At 38.6% G+C, this 18,237-nt stretch overlaps 1 protein-coding gene across 1 annotated transcript in view; it reads right to left on the bottom strand.

The window, feature by feature from the left end:
• camkvl (CaM kinase-like vesicle-associated, like) overlaps nt 1-14,693 on the bottom strand; it is a 47,045-nt gene extending 32,352 nt beyond the window's left edge. The window contains exon 1 of the mRNA XM_081386085.1: nt 14,508-14,693. The gene's annotated coding sequence lies outside the window, so the exon portion shown is untranslated. The remainder of the gene's footprint in view (nt 1-14,507) is intronic.
• Nucleotides 14,694-18,237: the final 3,544 nt, after the last annotated feature.

The raw sequence follows: 18,237 nt of genomic DNA, 5'->3' as shown, positions 1-18,237 counted from the left end.
TTTGTAGCCTATACATATGCATATTAGTAAAAACAATTATGTTATATTATCTTTCTTTAATATGATTGTGAGGAGTGCAACAGGGGGTGGAAATTATTGGTGTTCAACACGCGGCTGCAGCAGATCATGGCATCTCAGCAGTGATGTAAGCTCTAAGCTTAACTCTTTATGAACCCAGAGAGGGTTCACTGACGGCTGTGGAAAAGAACCTCAGCTGGCATGAATGAGGGCATTTGCTAGGGTAATGGGGCACTTAAAAGCAACGATTAACATCTTCTAACAAGATCAAGAAATATATTTCCTACTTGGCCTCTCTGCACTGAATTATTCTTCTCTTAATGCACATACAAACATACTTTTATCCTAACTTACACTTATTCTATATTTTATCAGTTATCATGCCTTTAATTAAACTCATGTCCATGGCATTGTTAGCAACATGCTCTACAGTACTGTTTGAGAAACAGGAATATTAAAACATACATAATTCATGTCCATTAATTAACGTGCTAATTGGTGATGTGTGTATGAGTGTAAATGAGTGCGGATGTGTTTATAATATGACATTAGTATTCGCAGGTATTTGTATGTTAAGTGTTGTTAGCAGACATATATTTACATTATTAATGTATTGCCAGCATCGATTGGATTGGTGCATAGATTCAGTTTACAAAACATGAAAAAACTAAAAAAGGAATCCGTACACCAAAAAATGCAAAGTTCAAGATCCATTGAAAAGTAGTATTTTACTGAAGATTCTCGTATAAAGGCACAACAGAATACCATAGTGCACTAACATAAAAGTGACTGTGCACAATAATAATAATAATAATAAAAACCTTTCAGTCTATCTACCATTTGGGGTGTGGATTCCTTTTTTTTTTTCTTTTTTTACAGCAGCTAAAACACAAATATTTTATGAACTAACAATTACTGACTTAAAAATGTTACAGTAGAATATTTTAGTTTAATAGAATATTGAATTTGTTCAACACCTTTATATATTTATTTATTTCTAGAGTAGTGTAACTGATTTTGAAGGATTCCATCACTTTACCCAAGCCTAACTTTTAAAACAAATTACATTACGGAATAATTATTTTATTTTTTATTTTATTTCCTTAAAAATGTGTAAATACTGTAAATGTATAGTATATTGTAACAAATTATCAATTTATTATTTGTTTGTAATTTAATATAGAATTTATTATTTGAATATAAGAATTTGTTGTTATTATTATTATAATAAAATTATTATTGTTGTATCTAAATAATAGTACACTATATAAATATATTCACATGCATTTAAATATAATTAAATATTAACAAATAAATATAATATAAAGGATTTGTAAAGACACAAATTTACATTCCTAAAGACATTTATGTTTTAGGTGCTGTCAATACATCCATATAATTATGTTTCATTATATATATCCAAACAATGCATATGTCACCATTTCGTTTGAATACCTAAAAATACTAATGAGATCAGAGTGGCAAGTGTGCTTGTCTAAGTTTATTCTTAAAGCACCCTGTATCTATTCAGACTGCACATAAAATAGTCCAAATCACAATTTTATAGTTATTGTAAAGCTGATTAGATATGAGCAATAAAACCTATGAGAATATGTTTCACAAGCTTCTTATGAATCCTATTTCATTCATCATTATAGTAGGGGTGTTTATAGAGATTACAAATCCATCAAGGAGAATAGCTCATTTGTTGTAGGCTGATATGATTAACGTGTTTACTTCATTTGCTTAAAACTGCAAACAGCGATGAGCTTATGAGCTGAATGTTGGACAAGAGACTTAGACGCCTGGAGTACTGAAATACACCCATCCATTTACAAAACGCATCTGTGGGAGGTGTGTTGTGTGTGGGCAAAAGGTACGAATCTAACTTGAAAGTGTTTGCTATATGTAGTCTAGCATCAAGGTGGCCCACAGGAGTCAGATTGAATGCTCACTGGTTAGAAACTGAACAGAAAGGCTTTGTATAATGCTCATATTGTGGATTGTATGCATTATTTTTCGCTGAATATATTTATCTCAGATCTTGAGGGTAACTGCTGTGATGAGTCTCCAAAATTAAGTAACCACTTAATTGGCAGCATCCAAGAGGTGAAAACAATGTTGTGTGTCACAGTGCTAATGGGCATTAACATGTTTATAAATAACCGATTGCATATAGAGCTTTATTTGTGACTCATTGATTGTGATTTCCCTCCACTAGTGTTATGGAGACTATAGTATGTAATGTTTCCACACCGATAACAAGCCATTTGAAAAATGTGAACTCGCTAGCATATGTTCCTCGCAGAGTTTCTCCACTCTGTCTAGCTCAAGGTTGCCAGCACTTACTCATGTTATACCCCTTTTCAGGTGAGTCCGCGTAATTGGGCTCAAAATGACAGCCGTCTCACTAAAGATGCATATCCTCCCATCCAAAAGGGTTAAATCTGTCTGATCGGGGGACTCTCACAAAGGTGGCAATGAAATCAAGTCAAGACAAGCAACCAGACAAGATTAAATTCCCAGCTGAGGTTTCCAAGATGCCTATGAACATCACTCCATCTTTTTACAGTGACTGACGATTTTGGCTTAAAATTACATTAGACCTGATCAAAACAAATGAAACATCTTAAACTGTGCAAGACACCCATTCACTGTTATACTGGCATAATGGTGCACTGAATTCATATAAAAGAACCCCAGAGTCCGCCGATATCCCGAATGTCAGCATCATTATATGTGTTTCTACTGGATGAAGCTCTGAATCATTTCAGCCCTTATCTTGGGTTCTATTACCTCCAGCCTCTCAACAAATTACACCACTTATGAGAGTAATGGGCTTGGTTGTGAATTCCACTGCTGAATTTGGTGACTGATAGGTGCTGAAGGTTAGAAAAATGTACAGGGTTTGCCGAACAGCAAACTCATGTGGGCCAAAAAAGTGCTATTATTAAGGGAAAGGAACTCTGTGCAAGCATTACTCCCGGCCAGTTGCCCGAAATTTACCTGTTCATAACTGAAAATACTCGTGACGAAACCGGCTCAACATGGATATTGTAACATCTCGCGAGGTATTAGGTGTCGACATCTGTATAGGTGCCATACAGATGTCTGTTTAGAGAGGCATCGTTTGTCAGTCCCCAGGAGGAAGCAAGACTCCTCGTGGACCCAGGGGGCATCCACAATCCAGTGGGACAATCTCTCTTTTTGTCTGGAGACAGCTCTCCCTGCTGTCCCCCAAAACCAACAAAGAGCTGCTCAGAGTGTCTTAAGCTCTCTGTGCGGTCCAAGTACACAGGCAGAGCGCATATTGGACATAGCAACAGGTTCAGCTTGCATAGCTTTCAGGTTCACCACCTGATCCCTAAAAGGAGTAATGAGAACCTTGGGCACGTACCCAAGCCGTGAGAGTATGCCTGCCAAACTCAACGCATGTTTCACTGACAGAGGACTCCTGCAGCCAGGTTCTCAACCCTGTTGATAGAAGTGAGCACAGTCAGGGGGGCCATCTACAATGAGAGGGTGCTTAACTCGACTGACTCTAGAAGGTTCAACTGGGGGCTCTATGTAGGACAATCAAGTCTACAGAGAGGTCCCAGGAGGGAATAAGAAGCAGCCACCTGGTTTTTCACAAAGATCTCCTACCCATGTAATGATCAGGCTCAAGACTGCTTATAGTATCAGCGTGGAGCCAGTCTCTGACTACAGGATGCTAAGGAAGCACTGCCTTTTTCTGGGAGGACTTAACCTCTTGGCGCCTCTTGAGGAACCTGATATTCAGCATGAGTTTTCCTAAGGACTTACCGCCCACTGCATTGTGTTGTGCCGCTATAGCAGCCACATGCACTTTTAGGGTGGAGCGGACAGCCACTTCTCCAAATGAAGCACTGATCTAACTACCCATCCGCGAAGAGACGGCCCTTTAAAGCATATAGCCACCTCGTGGAGTGTTTCAGAGGTCTGGGTGTAGGTGCCAAATTGTGCCCTGTCCCTGAGAAGAAAGATCCTCCCTCGTTGAATTTCAAGTCGGGGTAGGGGCGGGTTGGGGTTGTCTGTCGTCAAGAGCTTCGAGTGGGCCAGAACGGCTCAAACAACATAACCTGTTCTTTGTCCCCCCTGAATTTGTACAATGTCCATGCAAACAGGTTTACTGGGGAAAACACAGATTTGTGCCAGCATGTCTGTACCAAGAGGGGTCTCAGTCAGGGAATACCACAGCGGGCAGTGGGAGGATTCCTGGGGGAGCTACCAGGTCTAACTGTGCTTCTCCAAATCGACTCTGAGGAATCGCCACCTGGGAATGAACTCTCCCTGAAGTGTCACCCATCGTGACAGCACATTCACTGCACGATTGTGTTTGCCTGGGATATGAGTAGCCCGCAGGGACTTAAGACACTGCTGACTCCAAAGAAGGAGATAGGCAGACGAGGTGTGACATGCAACGTTAGCATAAACCACCTTGGTGATTTATATGCTATTGCCGGTGTGTTGTTCAACCCTACTGACATATGCTTACCCTGGATCAACAGCTGAAACCTCCACAGGGCCAGCAATACAGCCAGAAACTCGAGGCAGTTGATGTGCCAACGAAGTCGAGGTCCTGTCCAGGCACTGGACGTTGCATATACTGTAGATTCTGTATGCATGTTGCATATAGCACCCCTGCCTGTGTTGGACGTGTCTGGAGGGAATTTTCTAAGGGAATCATACTATATCATAGTACGATTGTGAATTCACTAAGACTGTGATTCAATTAAATAAATATATGCCCTGCGGGTTTAATATATGCGCTTTAATTATTTACATGCGTGTAGGTTGCGATCACCTCAGAGCGGCTCTGTCAGGCCCGGTCAGGGCTAAATACCCCCAAACACAAGCAAGAGCACCCTCAGTTGATACTGTAATAATATATTGGCGAAACAGATTTGGCAAATGCTCCAGTGCATATTTCGGTTTGTGAGCTGGAGAACGTCAAATGTATTTATGTACAACGTGTTTTTGCTGTGGTGAGCAATTTGGCCAATCACAAACATAGTTATTGATCTCTTGAACGCAATGGCCAATCAGAGGTGTTTAAGTTAGTCAGAATCCACTTACCGCTCAAAATGCCAGAGTTTTAATTCAGTGCTGAGTTATGCAGGTTCGCAAAACCTCTCATTAACAAACAAGGTGTAGACACAATGTAGGTAAGAGATTTATTGTGAATTGTTGGCAGCTTCAGTGATTATAACGGAACTTTGTGAGATCACGATGAACTGACAAAATGACAGCGTTTAAGTGGTTGTAAATGGAGCGGTCTTGACTCGCTTTCGAAGCTACAGCCTATATAATCCAATGATTAAAACTATTGTTTTTCATGCTGCTAAGAGGTCCGGCGGTCAACTGCATGCTGCAAAGTTTTGCAAGTGACATTTGCATATGAATGCTGGATTCAATCTGCAAGGGACAGAAATATGACGTTAAAATAGCAATGCATTAAAGCAATATAAATGCAGACTAATAGATTACAAGAAAAATATATTCGGGTATATTCTTAAATGTCTCACTGTACACTGCTGTGGTGGAGCTGTTGTTTAGCCTACATCTGCACTGTACTAGAACACCCTCAGAAATTTCAGAAGCATCCTCAGTGATTTAATTCTGGAACTGGGCCTGGGCTTCGTTCACAGTAAATGCTGCTCCACATGAACTGTTATCATTCACATGTGTGGAGTGTGTCTCAGACTCCTTCTCTGCATATGCTGTGAGTTTGGGTTGCTTATAACGTTCATCTGGGAATGCAGTGTGCACCATTTCATCAGATTTGTAAGGTAAATTATTTATAAACCTACACCAACACACGAGAATACATCAATATGTTTCTAAATATGCAAACTTCATCCCGTTTTCAAAATAAAAGTTTAAATCTTTGTTCTGAGTTTGCATGTTTTTATGTCCACATATTCTTGTTCATGAAATTACAATGGCTGTAGCATTTCTGTCATAAAGAAGTGGCCAAATATTAAAGACTAAGTAAATATTTGAATCAAATGTTGTTTGGCCAATATTAAAGGCCCACTGAAGTGCCTTGGAACGCACAGCTTTGTATGATGCGTTGATGTAATTTCCACTGAAACAGGAAGCTATGTGGGATATATTGAATGGCTCCCCCCCCCTTTTCAAATAGCTAATAGCATTTAGTTTACCTCACAGACTGCAAGATGGTAGTCGGTACTTGACAGCACCATGGAAGCAAATCCGAGCGCTGATGATACGTTGGATTCAATAGTAAAGGTGTGAATAAATGTGGAAAACATGGATTACAGTTGGAAAACAGAATAAAACTCGAGCAACCGAACACACATCTCCAACCAGTGGCGTAATTTTGTTTTAAAAAGTGGGTGGGATAGGTGTCTGGGGGGGAGGAGGTTGCTATACAATGCTAAGATATGTACAATATACACTCACCTAAAGGATTATTAGGAACACCATACTAATATTGTTTTTGATCCCCTTTCGCCTTCAGAACTGCCTTAATTCTACGTGGCATTGATTCAACAAGGTGCTGAAAGCATTCTTTAGAAATGTTGGCCCATATTGATAGGATAGCATCTTGCAGTTGATGGAGATTTGTGGGATGCACATCCAGGGCACGAAGCTCCCGTTCCACCACATCCCAAAGATGCTCTATTGGGTTGAGATCTGGTGACTGTGGGGGCCATTTTAGTACAGTGAACTCATTGTCATGTTCAAGAAACCAATTTGAAATGATTCGAGCTTTGTGACATGGTGCATTATCCTGCTGGAAGTAGCCATCAGAGGATGGGTACATACATGGTGGTCATAAAGGGATGGACATGGTCAGAAACAATGCTCAGGTAGGCCGTGGCATTTAAACGATGCCCAATTGGCATTAAGGTGCCTAAAGTGTGCCAAGAAAACATCCCCCACACCATTACACCACCACCACCAGCCTGCACAGTGGTAACAAGTAGGGCTGGACCCGAATATTCAAATATTCGAATAATCGTTCGGTGGGTTGGTATTCGATTTGAAAATTTGACATTCGAATATTCGTTGTTGTTTTTTTTGTTGTTGTTTTTTTGCACACCTGGGATCCCTCGCGAAACGGTTCTCATTCGCGCTTGAATAAGGCCGGCGATTCACTGGCTGCGTGGCGTGTCCGGCTCCCATGTTGGACCGGCTCCCATGTTGGAGTTTGCACACTGTCTGCGTGAGATGCGTCTCAGGCGCGGCTTGAGCCACGCGGAAAACGTGCATGCTAGAAATAGAACGACGCTTAAGTGTTCCAGCAACGGGAGTATCTCTGGCTAGAGCAGAACAGCGGAGTTTGTATGGACCGAAGTGCATGCCTGAGCTTGTGTTTTGGGTTAAGCTGCGTTGCTTTGACATTGTGGAAAATAGAATAATAGAAACAAAATGTATTAGCCTTTTTACCCGTTATTATCAATCTAAATTAATCTCGTTTTTAATTTAACTTAATTTCGTTTTTCTTTATTTGAATTTCGTTTTTCTTTATTTAAATTTCGTTTTTTCTTTATTTAAATTTCGTTTTTCTTTATTTAAATTTCGTTTTTTATTTGTTTAAATCTACCCTTTACTATGTCAGTAATTTGTTAGTCAGAAAAATATTAGACTACCTTAAAAGTATTGCTTAATTTAACAGGCCTGTGTGTGTGCGTTTTATATCACTGCAGTGTCCGTTTTCGGAGAATATAAGCCCTGCCCGCGTGAGGCGCGCCGCTTCCCGCTGTTCTGTAGTTTTACTAAAAGTTTAAATTCTGAATGTGTCGCGTCTCGCGTGTCCATCTATATTGCACCACATGCACACTGCACTGAAGTCGATTGGATGAACGGTTCTCGAAATAATAATAATGCAAACGGACAGACAGACACATAGAGATTTCTGCCTTTATTAGAGAGAAGAATATGTTCAGCCCCCTCTCTCGAAGCTTCGAATATTCGATGTTTATTACTACCGAAGCTTCGAAGCTCAAAAAATGGTATTCGGACCAGCCCTAGTAACAAGGCATGATGGATCCATGTTCTCATTCTGTTTACGCCAAATTCTGACTCTACCATCTGAATGTCTCAACAGAAATCGAGACTCATCAGACCAGGCAACATTTTTCCAGTCTTCAACTGTCCAATTTTGGTGAGTTCGTGCAAATTGTAGCCTCTTATTCCTATTTGTAGTGGAGATGAGTGGTACCCGGTGGGGTCTTCTGCTGTTGTAGCCCATCCGCCTCAAGGTTGTGCATGTTGTGGCTTCACAAATGATTTGCTGCATACCTCGGTTGTAACGAGTGGTTATTTCAGTCAAAGTTGCTCTTCTATCAGCTTGAATCAGTCGGCCCATTCTCCTCTGACCTCTAGCATCAACAAGGCATTTTCTTCCACAGGACTGCCGCATACTGGATGTTTTTCCCTTTTCACACCATTCTTTGTAAACCCTAGAAATGTTTGTGCGTGAAAATCCCAGTAACTGAGCAGATTGTGAAATACTCAGACCGGCCCGTATGGCACCAACAAACATGCCACACTCAAAACTGCTTAAATCACCTTTCTTTCCCATTCTGACATTCAGTTTGGAGTTCAGGAGATTGTCTTGACCAGGACCACACCCCTAAATGCATTGAAGCAACTGCCATGTGATTGGTTGATTAGATAATTGCATTAATGAGAAATTGAACAGGTGTTCCTAATAATCCTTTAGGTGAGTGTATGTGTACAATAAAAAAATTCGGAAAAATAACATTATGATGTCCAGAAATCAATTTCAATAGTACATTGGGTTTAATTTGTCATTTAATGAGATCTACTAAAAAAAGCAAAAAAAAAAATAAAAAAATAATTGATTTTAGGGGGCCGTTAAACAAGGATTTGATCTGCTGTAAAGTGTAACAACACCTCTGCAGGCATTTGTTACAATGCATAATGTACAATGTACATAAGATGATTGTTTATATTATGTATTTTAACAGTTTTGTTCTATTAAACCATATGACTGCTTGTTTTTGAATAAGTTCTGGCTTTTCAGCCTAAACTTTCCGCGTTCTGCAATGAGACTTGCCATCATAGTAACTGAGTCCAACTTCACACAGAGAAAAAGAGAGAGTTCTACAGCAGGGAGAGTACACGTCTTTTCAGGTCTATCACCGCAAACCAATCTTGATGGCGAACACACATTAAAATGCATTTTTGGAAGAACCTGTGAAGCGTGTTCTGGCAGTAAAAAGAAACTTTCCACAACTATGCTCCTCGTGCACCACTAGGAAGAAAGTAACTGGGGCGGAGCGGCGCTCCAAGCCCAGAAACCAATAATCTTATCGTGAATGCTCGGGGCAGGAGGAATCCACTCGAGCCTGATGTTTGTGGTAGCCCGAGCAAGCACAGCAGCCATCTCAGGATCAGACTCAGTCTGTGCAACCACCTGCTGGTTGGGCCCAGGTGAGTCATTCACATCAGAAGGCAAAAACAAACCCTCAAACGAGGTGACTTTCTTCTTAGAAAAGCAGGAATGTCACAAGACTAACAACCACAAAGTTTCCATGGTCATACTCTTGATATGTTTGCATGTACCATCCACAAAAGTTGTTCTAGCCTGGGCATGCCCCAAACTGAAGCCATCTGATGGAGATGGGTGTCGACCACATACAGAAATACATGCACGATAAAGCATCTTTAAAAAGGCGCTCTTTGTCCATGTTTGCTCTTTTAGAAGAAGTCTCTCTTTTATAGAGAAATTCTCTTGTTAGAGAATATTCTCATTTGGAAATTTCTCTTTCTAGTTGCTCATTAAAGCACCCTGCAGGGGAACTCTTTTGCACTTAGCTATGCGTATGGGAGAGAGAACCGATGAAATGCGTCGTAGAAATCCAACAAAGCTTCTAGGCAGAGGTGAATAGAGAGAGAATCACAGATGATTCTCTCTTCTCGACCCCAAAGAAAAAATTAATGAGTGGATGCAAGCCATCTCCTTTTATACCCATATGCCCAGAGGAGTGGCATGCAAATTCAACTCGCCAATTCTCATTTGCCTTTCCTGAAGTATTAGAGGTGTTTGAGGCTCCCAAATGCAACCACTAGTGTCACTACACAATGTTGAAGTGATTGACAGATATAGCAGGTAAGTTATAGCAGGTACACTGTAAAAAAAAAAAAAACTGTGAAAATTGCTATAGTAGAAACCTGTTAATTGGTTTATTTTAAGTTACTATACCATACATGTGTAATTTTAAATTATTTACATTGCATTACATTTTTTACTGTAAAATACTTTGAAATTTATTTATCTTTTTGCAAGTAAAAACTACAGATTGCCGTATCATTTAATGTAAAATAAAACAGTATAAGGACATTCCCAGAAGATCCAAAACATCACATATGAACATATTTTATATAAATAGTTTTGCTTTCTCATTTTTGTTATCAGTATGTACATTAGGGCATTTTGTGTGACATTTTATGTTATTTAGTTAATGTTTGCTGCATTATTTTAGCATCATGTATGTTTTGCATCTTTTGTTTTTGTGTGTATGACCAAGTGCACAGTCTCTATAGGAATATTGGCTGTGTTTTATATACTGGTCAATTATGATTAACTCTAATTCATCATGTGGCTTTCTGTTATTGATAGTCCAAGTAGGCTTGGTATATAAGATTATTAGTCTCATATATATCACTTTCATATACTTAAGCCTAGTCCCAGACTAAAATGTAGACTATGTTTGAGCTGTCTTAACCGAAAGCAACTTGCACTGACATATCTTAAAACATGTCAGTGCCATTGTTTTGTCTCAAGAAGCACACCAGTTATGATCTTTTCTAAGTCAGGTTTATAAAAGATACTTGAATGTCCTAATTTAACTAAGGCCTACTACTACTGGCTTAATCTAAGCCCTGTCTGTGAAGCCAGGGGATAAGGTTTTAAGTAAAATATACACACACCGGCCACTTTATTAGGTACACCTGTTGAACTGTTTGTTAACACGAATATCTAAGCATCTCTCACAAAACTTCGAACCTTGAAGCAGATGGGCTACACAGCAGAAGACCACAACGGGTGCCACTCCTGACAGCTAAGAATAGGAAACTGAGGCTACAATTCACACAAGCGCATCAAAATTGGACAATAGAAGATTGGAAAAAATGTTGCCTGGTCTGATGAGTCTTGATTTCTGCTGTAACATTCAGATGGTAGGGACTGCATTTGATGTAAACAACATGAAAGCATGGATCCATCCTGCCTTGCACCAATGGTTCAGGCTGCTGGTGGTGTAATAGTGTAGGGATATTTTCTTGGTACACTTTTGGCCACTTAGTACCAATTGAGCATCATTTAAACACCACAGCCTTCTCGAGTATTGTTGCAGACCATGTCCATCCCTGATAGCTACTTCAGCAGGATAATGCGCCATCCCAGCTAACAAAAATATGTTCTTAGAATGTTTTGTTAACATTCCCATTAGGTTATGAAAACATAATTTCTGAATGTTTTTTAAACGTTGAAAACGTCCCGTTTTTTTATGTATAAAGAACATTATAAGACCATTCCAGAAACATTATTTCAGGGAAGTTTTTAACTAACTTTTACATATTGTTAGTGAAAGTTATAGGAACGTTCCCTGTTAGCTGGGATGTCACAAAGCTCAAATCATCTCAAACTGGTTTCTTGAACATGTCAATGAGTCGCTACACTCAAATGGCCTCCACAGTCGCCAGATCCCAATCCAATAGAGCGCCTCTGGTAAGCGGTGGAATGGGAGATTCTCATCATGGATGTGGAGCTGACAAATCTGCCTCACATGATATTATAATGTCAATATGGACCAAAATCTCTAAGGAAGGTTTCCAGCACTTTGTTGAATCTATGCAAAGAAAAATTAAGGCAGTTCTGAAGGCAAAAAAGTGTCCAACCCAGTACTAGCAAGGTGTACCCAATAAAGTGGCCGATGAGTGTACAATATGCCATCCTGCAATAACTGAAACATCGTCACCACATTTATTATGGTGAACTCCTGGCAACCACAGCTGCTTTTTGGTCAATTTAACTGGATATTTTTTACACTGTAGCATATATCCTTACGGGAAGCACTCCGACTGAATTACCCAAGTTAGAGTCCTGGCTCAGGGTCCTTTCCTGATCTTATTCTCCTCTCTTATCCACTATCCTCTTCAAATAATGGCAGAAAGGACAAAATATAACTTCAAAAAAGACAAAAGGCCAAAAAACATCCTAGCAGAGATTACTACTCTACCCCGTAGCTGACCCCTGTTTCATTCTTGTAATGGAATCCAGCATCCACATGACCAACTTTTTTATGTTTTGTTTGTTTATTTTTATTGCTAATCCTCTGTGGCCCATTTGCTTTTCCACTCAACCTCCATTTTTTTGGCACATTCTGAATTGGAGTCCGTCATGGCCATTAACCGTTTATTACAGATCTGTTCTGAGGCTTAGCATTTGTGAAATCCTGTAAATGAGTGTTAGCTAGGAATTCCAGCATCATGCTGCTATGTGTTAAAAGGATGTGCAAAATTTCTGTCGAGTTCACAGCTCACCTGTGGGTGCGTCTGTCACTTTCACAAACACCTCTCTGGCTGAAAAGGCTATTTAAGTGTGGCACGGGGTAAAACGTTCTCCGTTTCAGCATCTACGACCTGCAGCTGAAAGCTCTAGAAGGTTCGACAGTGATCTTTGCACCCTCAAACAGCAAGGCAGGATGTTACTGAACAGAAGTACTGCCATCAAATAGATGGGCTCTGCATATAAATGTTAAACACATACCAAATCCCTCATTTTCATGATTTCATTTCTGAAGTTTAGCTGAAATGTTAATATAATAAAGATCTCAGATGTAATTCGTCTAATGTTTTCCGTCTACAAAGCACTGGATTTCTTTCAGTGTGTCTAGCAATTGACAGAACCGATTAATAAAGACTTGATGTGCCACGGAGTCTGCATGTCTTCAATGGGCTAATAATAATAATAATAAGACCAGAGGTTTTAAACAGGGATATGTTATTCTACTGCAGTGATGGCACCATAGTGGGTCTGCCAATTTTTGATTAATTAAATTAAGTTTTGTAAAAAATAAAAAATAAATAAAATATGACATGATGATCAAATAAAACCTCAATATTTAAACAAATTTGACCAAAAGTAAAATGCAGTAATGAGTATTTCAATGCCTTCGCAATGCAAACACCATAACCCTTTGCATGAATAAGGTTGAAGTCCTCTGGTTATTATGAATGACTGAAAACAATAATAAACATTATTGACAGAGCACTACATGTGTGGGATTCCAAAAATACAATACATTTGAATTAGTGTAACAAAACCAAAAAAACAACCATTTTTATTTCCATTGGAGTTGCACCTGTTTTGGAAAAGTCAGTAACTTTATTTTAAAAATTTAAAATGTCATCAAAATGTCAGTGTGTGCTTGTGGATATTTTATTATGCATTCAGAACACACACGCATACAGACTTTTGAATCTATTATTGAAACCATCACATAAATGTTTTATACTAATATAACCTACACTACCCCTAAAACAGATTGACTTTATTAGAAGGAAATCTTTTGAGCCTTTCAAATAGCCTTTTCAAACCCACTTAAAATGTACTTGGTTTTCAACATGTTAAACATGTTATGTCACTATTATTGTGAGGTCATTTCATTTGGCCCTCTAGTATAGCAAAGCTGCACACAGGCTTTACTGACCCTGAATTTCTCTCAGCCCTAAACAAGCACTCTCGAGTTAAGCCTACTTGTACAATAAATGGATGAATATATCACAACATGACAACAGGAAAAAATGCGATAAGAACAAAAAAGAGCCATGAGTGATGATCACTAAGCACAAAAACAAGTTGATAAACCCATTAGGGAACGTGATGTCATAGTATGTGCCTTATTAATACTAAATTTGTTATTTCAAAACCGTCTCGCTTTGATTTCCATGGCTTTTTATCGTTACATTGCTCGGCACTATCACCTGCTCTCAAAACAGTTTCGAAAATCTCACGCGACGATGCAACGTCGCTAATCGCAAAGCTCAATTGTTTCTCTTGCGCTCTCACTCTTCTTTCTTTCTTTTTTAAAGGGTATCCTGAAAATCAAGTGTTAAACAACTTTTCGGTATAAATGCGGTCAAGGCTCTAATTAGGCTACTACAGGAATAATTAAAACACGCAACACTTGAGGCAATCGCGCGCAGAGAAACAGCATCTCAGCCTCACACGTTCACCGACAGGTAGATGTTTATTCGGCATCTTCACGACTGCTTCCCTCACAAACTCTATCGCAATCTGTAAACTTGAACATGGGTCGAAATGAAAGAAATCATGATGTCCTAGTTTGTTTCAACAGATGTTCCGCCTGTTTTGCGGTGCTATTCGATAAAGAGGAAACGCTTTAGAGGAAAGACATAAAACAAAAATCAAAGACAATATACCAAAAGATCTGAAGTTGTTTTACCTGCTCGGATTGGCACAGAGTACGCACGGGATGGATGAGGAAATCCAAACTTTGAAGACTGCGAGCCCTTGATCGGCTGTTAATGGCTCGTTTATGAGAGACGCATTAGATCGGCGCAGTTCTGACAAGACTATGCGAGCAATGCTGCTGTCTATCCCTCCCTCCCTCTCTCTTTCTCTCTTCCCCAGAGAAATAAATAATCTCTGCTTTCATCTGGATCACTGAATCTCTCCCTCCCTCCCTCCAGTTTGCTCTCTCTCTCTCTCTCTCTCTCTCTCTCTCTCTCTCTCTCTCTCTCTCTCTCTCTCTCTCTCTCTCTCTCTCTCTCTCTCTCTCACACACACACACACACACAGACGTTTCCATTGACTTCTATTGTATTTAGTGTTGATATTTTCTCAGAAACCCTCGCACAAACATTTCTACATTTTTAGATCATAATTGAAAACATGTTTCATAAGCCACTTCACTTTTGAGCATTGACCGGTTCCCACAACGGATGAGATTTTAGAGCCAACTATTTTTGCTTGCAGCCAGAGCCATCTCTAAAATTCACAGGGCCCGGGACTACATATTATGGACCTTCTCTTCCCTGTACCAAATGAGTTGGCTATACTCTATTGGATCTTTTTAGGCCCCTTAATCAGTGGGCCCCCGCAATTTAGCAGAGCCTTCATAAAAATAAATAAATCCATAAATCAATAAAAAGCAAACATGCTATGTCCAATACACCATTATACATATTCCTCTCTTTTTATGCATAATTGTACACACACACACATAGGCCCTATCAGATTTGACTAAATTGACTATGTTTGTTTTTCTGTAATCGATGGGACAGTGTGCTTAAGTTTGTAAGTATTAAATAGCATCCGAACGGATTTGCAGTGGCTAAATCACTGGTTCTCCATCCTGGACCTGAGCACTGCACATTTGGGATTTTATTTATCACCTGATTTATATCAGTGGCTCATTAGTAGAGACTGCAAGACCTGAACTAGGTGTGTCACGTTCAAAATGTGCAGAGCTGGACCCTCCAGGACTAGGATTGAGAAGCACTAGCAGATTGCAAGCGACAGGATTACTACATCGGATTAAACTGCAACAAACATCATTTCATTATCTGCGCATCAGATGAAAAGCATGGTGGGGTGGTGAAAATCTCTCACTCTTGTGTCCAGTTTTGTTTTTACTTTAATATTTTACAGGCTCTCGCTCTGACAAAAGGTAATATAATGGAGTTTCTTAATGACTTTTGTGGGGTTTTATGGGTTTTATGTTGTCATTAAAGCTTTAGACATACCAGTAGTCTTCCACAAATGAAATAATACTGGCATCTCAGCATGTACCAATGAGTTTGGTACTGCATGGTCTCACGCCATTATGAAGTTCATCAGTCAGATTGGAAAATGAGAAGTCCTTTCTTCCAGTCTATAGCCATTATGTCTCTCTGAGAAGAGCTAGTTTCTTCTTAATGGGGTGAACCATTGAACCACACAGAGATCAGGGCAGCGATGCTGTACAAGGTCTATAGTGTGCCAATGGGATACGGACAGATGGCTGTGTAATTACGCAGGAACTAACCCCGTGCATATGTAGCTTCCGCTTTCGAATGCGAATATGTTCAATTATTCTTGTTTTCTCAAGAAAACAACTATCATGTCATTCCATGATAACTGCATGACAGATCAGAACAGAAAATTTAATGTGCTCTAATTTAGATGGTAATGCAACATAATGTGGAAAGAAATTCAACATCAAAGCTCATTGTGCTAAACACACACTTTTAGCCTCAAGGAGTTCATTATGGCTAGCAACACAGAGCTGTAGTAGATATCTAAGATATGGATATAATAATAATAACTGTAAATGTAAGGGATAATGTAATGTATTTTATTTTGTGATAATGTGACCGATTGACTACATTATCTTGCTGCTTATAATAATGATAAATACACTTAATAAACAAATGAATGTGTACATGAATAGTGATTCAAACTATTTTATAATGTTACCTGTACATATATTAATCTGGGATTCAGCTAAGAAAAATTATATTTTAGGCCTACAATATACAAAGCAACCATCAATATGACAATAACATTAATAGTTAAGTCCTCTGAGGTCATCTTCACCTTATTCAATAACTGAGACACAAAATGGCAGCAGTTGTGTTTGAATGAGGCAAGAGAAAATGCGATTTTGAAGGAATCAGTTGAATGAATGATTTAGTGACTCATTCATAAAGACAGTCAGTTGTTTCGTTTCTAAATCAAATGAATCAGCTTTTTTGAAGGGATCAGTTGAATGAATGATTCAGTGACTCATTCATAAAGACAGTCGGTTGTTTCGTTTCTAAATCAAATGAATCAGCTTTTTTGAAGGAATCAGTTGAATGAATGATTCAGTGACTCATTCATAAAGACAGTCAGTTGTTTCATTTCTAAATCAAATGAATCAGCTTTTTTGAAGGAATCAAAAAAGCTGATTCATTTGATTTAGAAATCAAATGAATCAAATGAATCAGCTTTTTTGAAGGAATCAGTTGAATGAATGATTCAGTGACTCATTCATAAAGACAGTTAGTTGTTTCGTTTCTAAATAAAATGAATCAGCTTTTTTGAAGGAATCAGTTGAATGAATGATTCAGTGACTCATTCATAAAGAGCGTCAGTTGTTTCGTTTCTAAATCAAATGAATCAGCTTTTTTGAAGGAATCAGTTGAATGAATGATTCAATGACTCATTCATAAAGACAGTCAGTTGATTCATTTCTGTTATTCAATAACTGAGTTGTTTCGTTTCCTTATTCAATAACTGAGACACAAAATGGCAGCAGTTGTGTTTGAATGAAGCAAGAGAAAATGCGATTTTAAAGGAATCAGTTGAATGAATGATTCTGTGACTCATTCATAAAGACAGTTGTTTCGTTTCTAAATCAAATGAATCAGCTTTTTTGAAGGAATCAGTTGAATGAATGATTCAGTGACTCATTCATAAAGACAGTCAGTTGTTTCGTTTCTAAATAAAATGAATCAGCTTTTTTGAAGGAATCAGTTGAATGAATGATTCAGTGACTAATTCATAAAGAGAGTCAGTTGTTTTGTTTCTAAATCAAATGAATCAGATTTTTTGAAGGAATCAGTTGAATGAATGATTCAGTGACTCATTCATAAAGACAGTCAGTTGATTCGTTTCTGTTATTCAATAACTGAGTTGTTTCGTTTCCTTATTCAATAACTGAGACACAAAATGGCAGCAGTTGTGTTTGAATGAAGCAAGAGAAAATGCAATTTTAAAGGAATCAGTTGAATGAATGATTCAGTGACTCATTCATAAAGACAGTCACTTGTTTCGATTCTAAATCAAATGAATCAGCTTTTTTGAAGGAATCAGTTGAATGAAAGATTCAGTGACTCATTCATAAAGAGAGTCAGTTCTTTTGTTTCTAAATAAAATGAATCAGCTTTTTTGAAGGAATCAGTTGAATGAATGATTCAGTGACTCATTCATAAAGACAGTCAGTTGTTTCGTTTCTAAATAAAATGAATCAGCTTTTTTGAATGAATCAGTTGACACATTTGCTGTATCCAAAACCGCTCCCTATTTCCTATATAGTGCACTATATCAGGTTTTGTAGTGGTGTCTGAATTCTGAGTGAACAACATAATTTCCTTACATTCCTATACTCTTTATACAGACAATGCACTCTGATTTCAAGTGTACAATCG

The sequence above is a fragment of the Scardinius erythrophthalmus genome (genome assembly GCF_964197995.2).
Source record: "Scardinius erythrophthalmus genome assembly, chromosome: 15".
NCBI lineage: Eukaryota > Metazoa > Chordata > Actinopteri > Cypriniformes > Leuciscidae > Scardinius > Scardinius erythrophthalmus.
The sequence above is the reverse complement of the archived record's forward strand: the minus strand, read 5'-3'. Positions and strand labels throughout refer to the sequence as shown.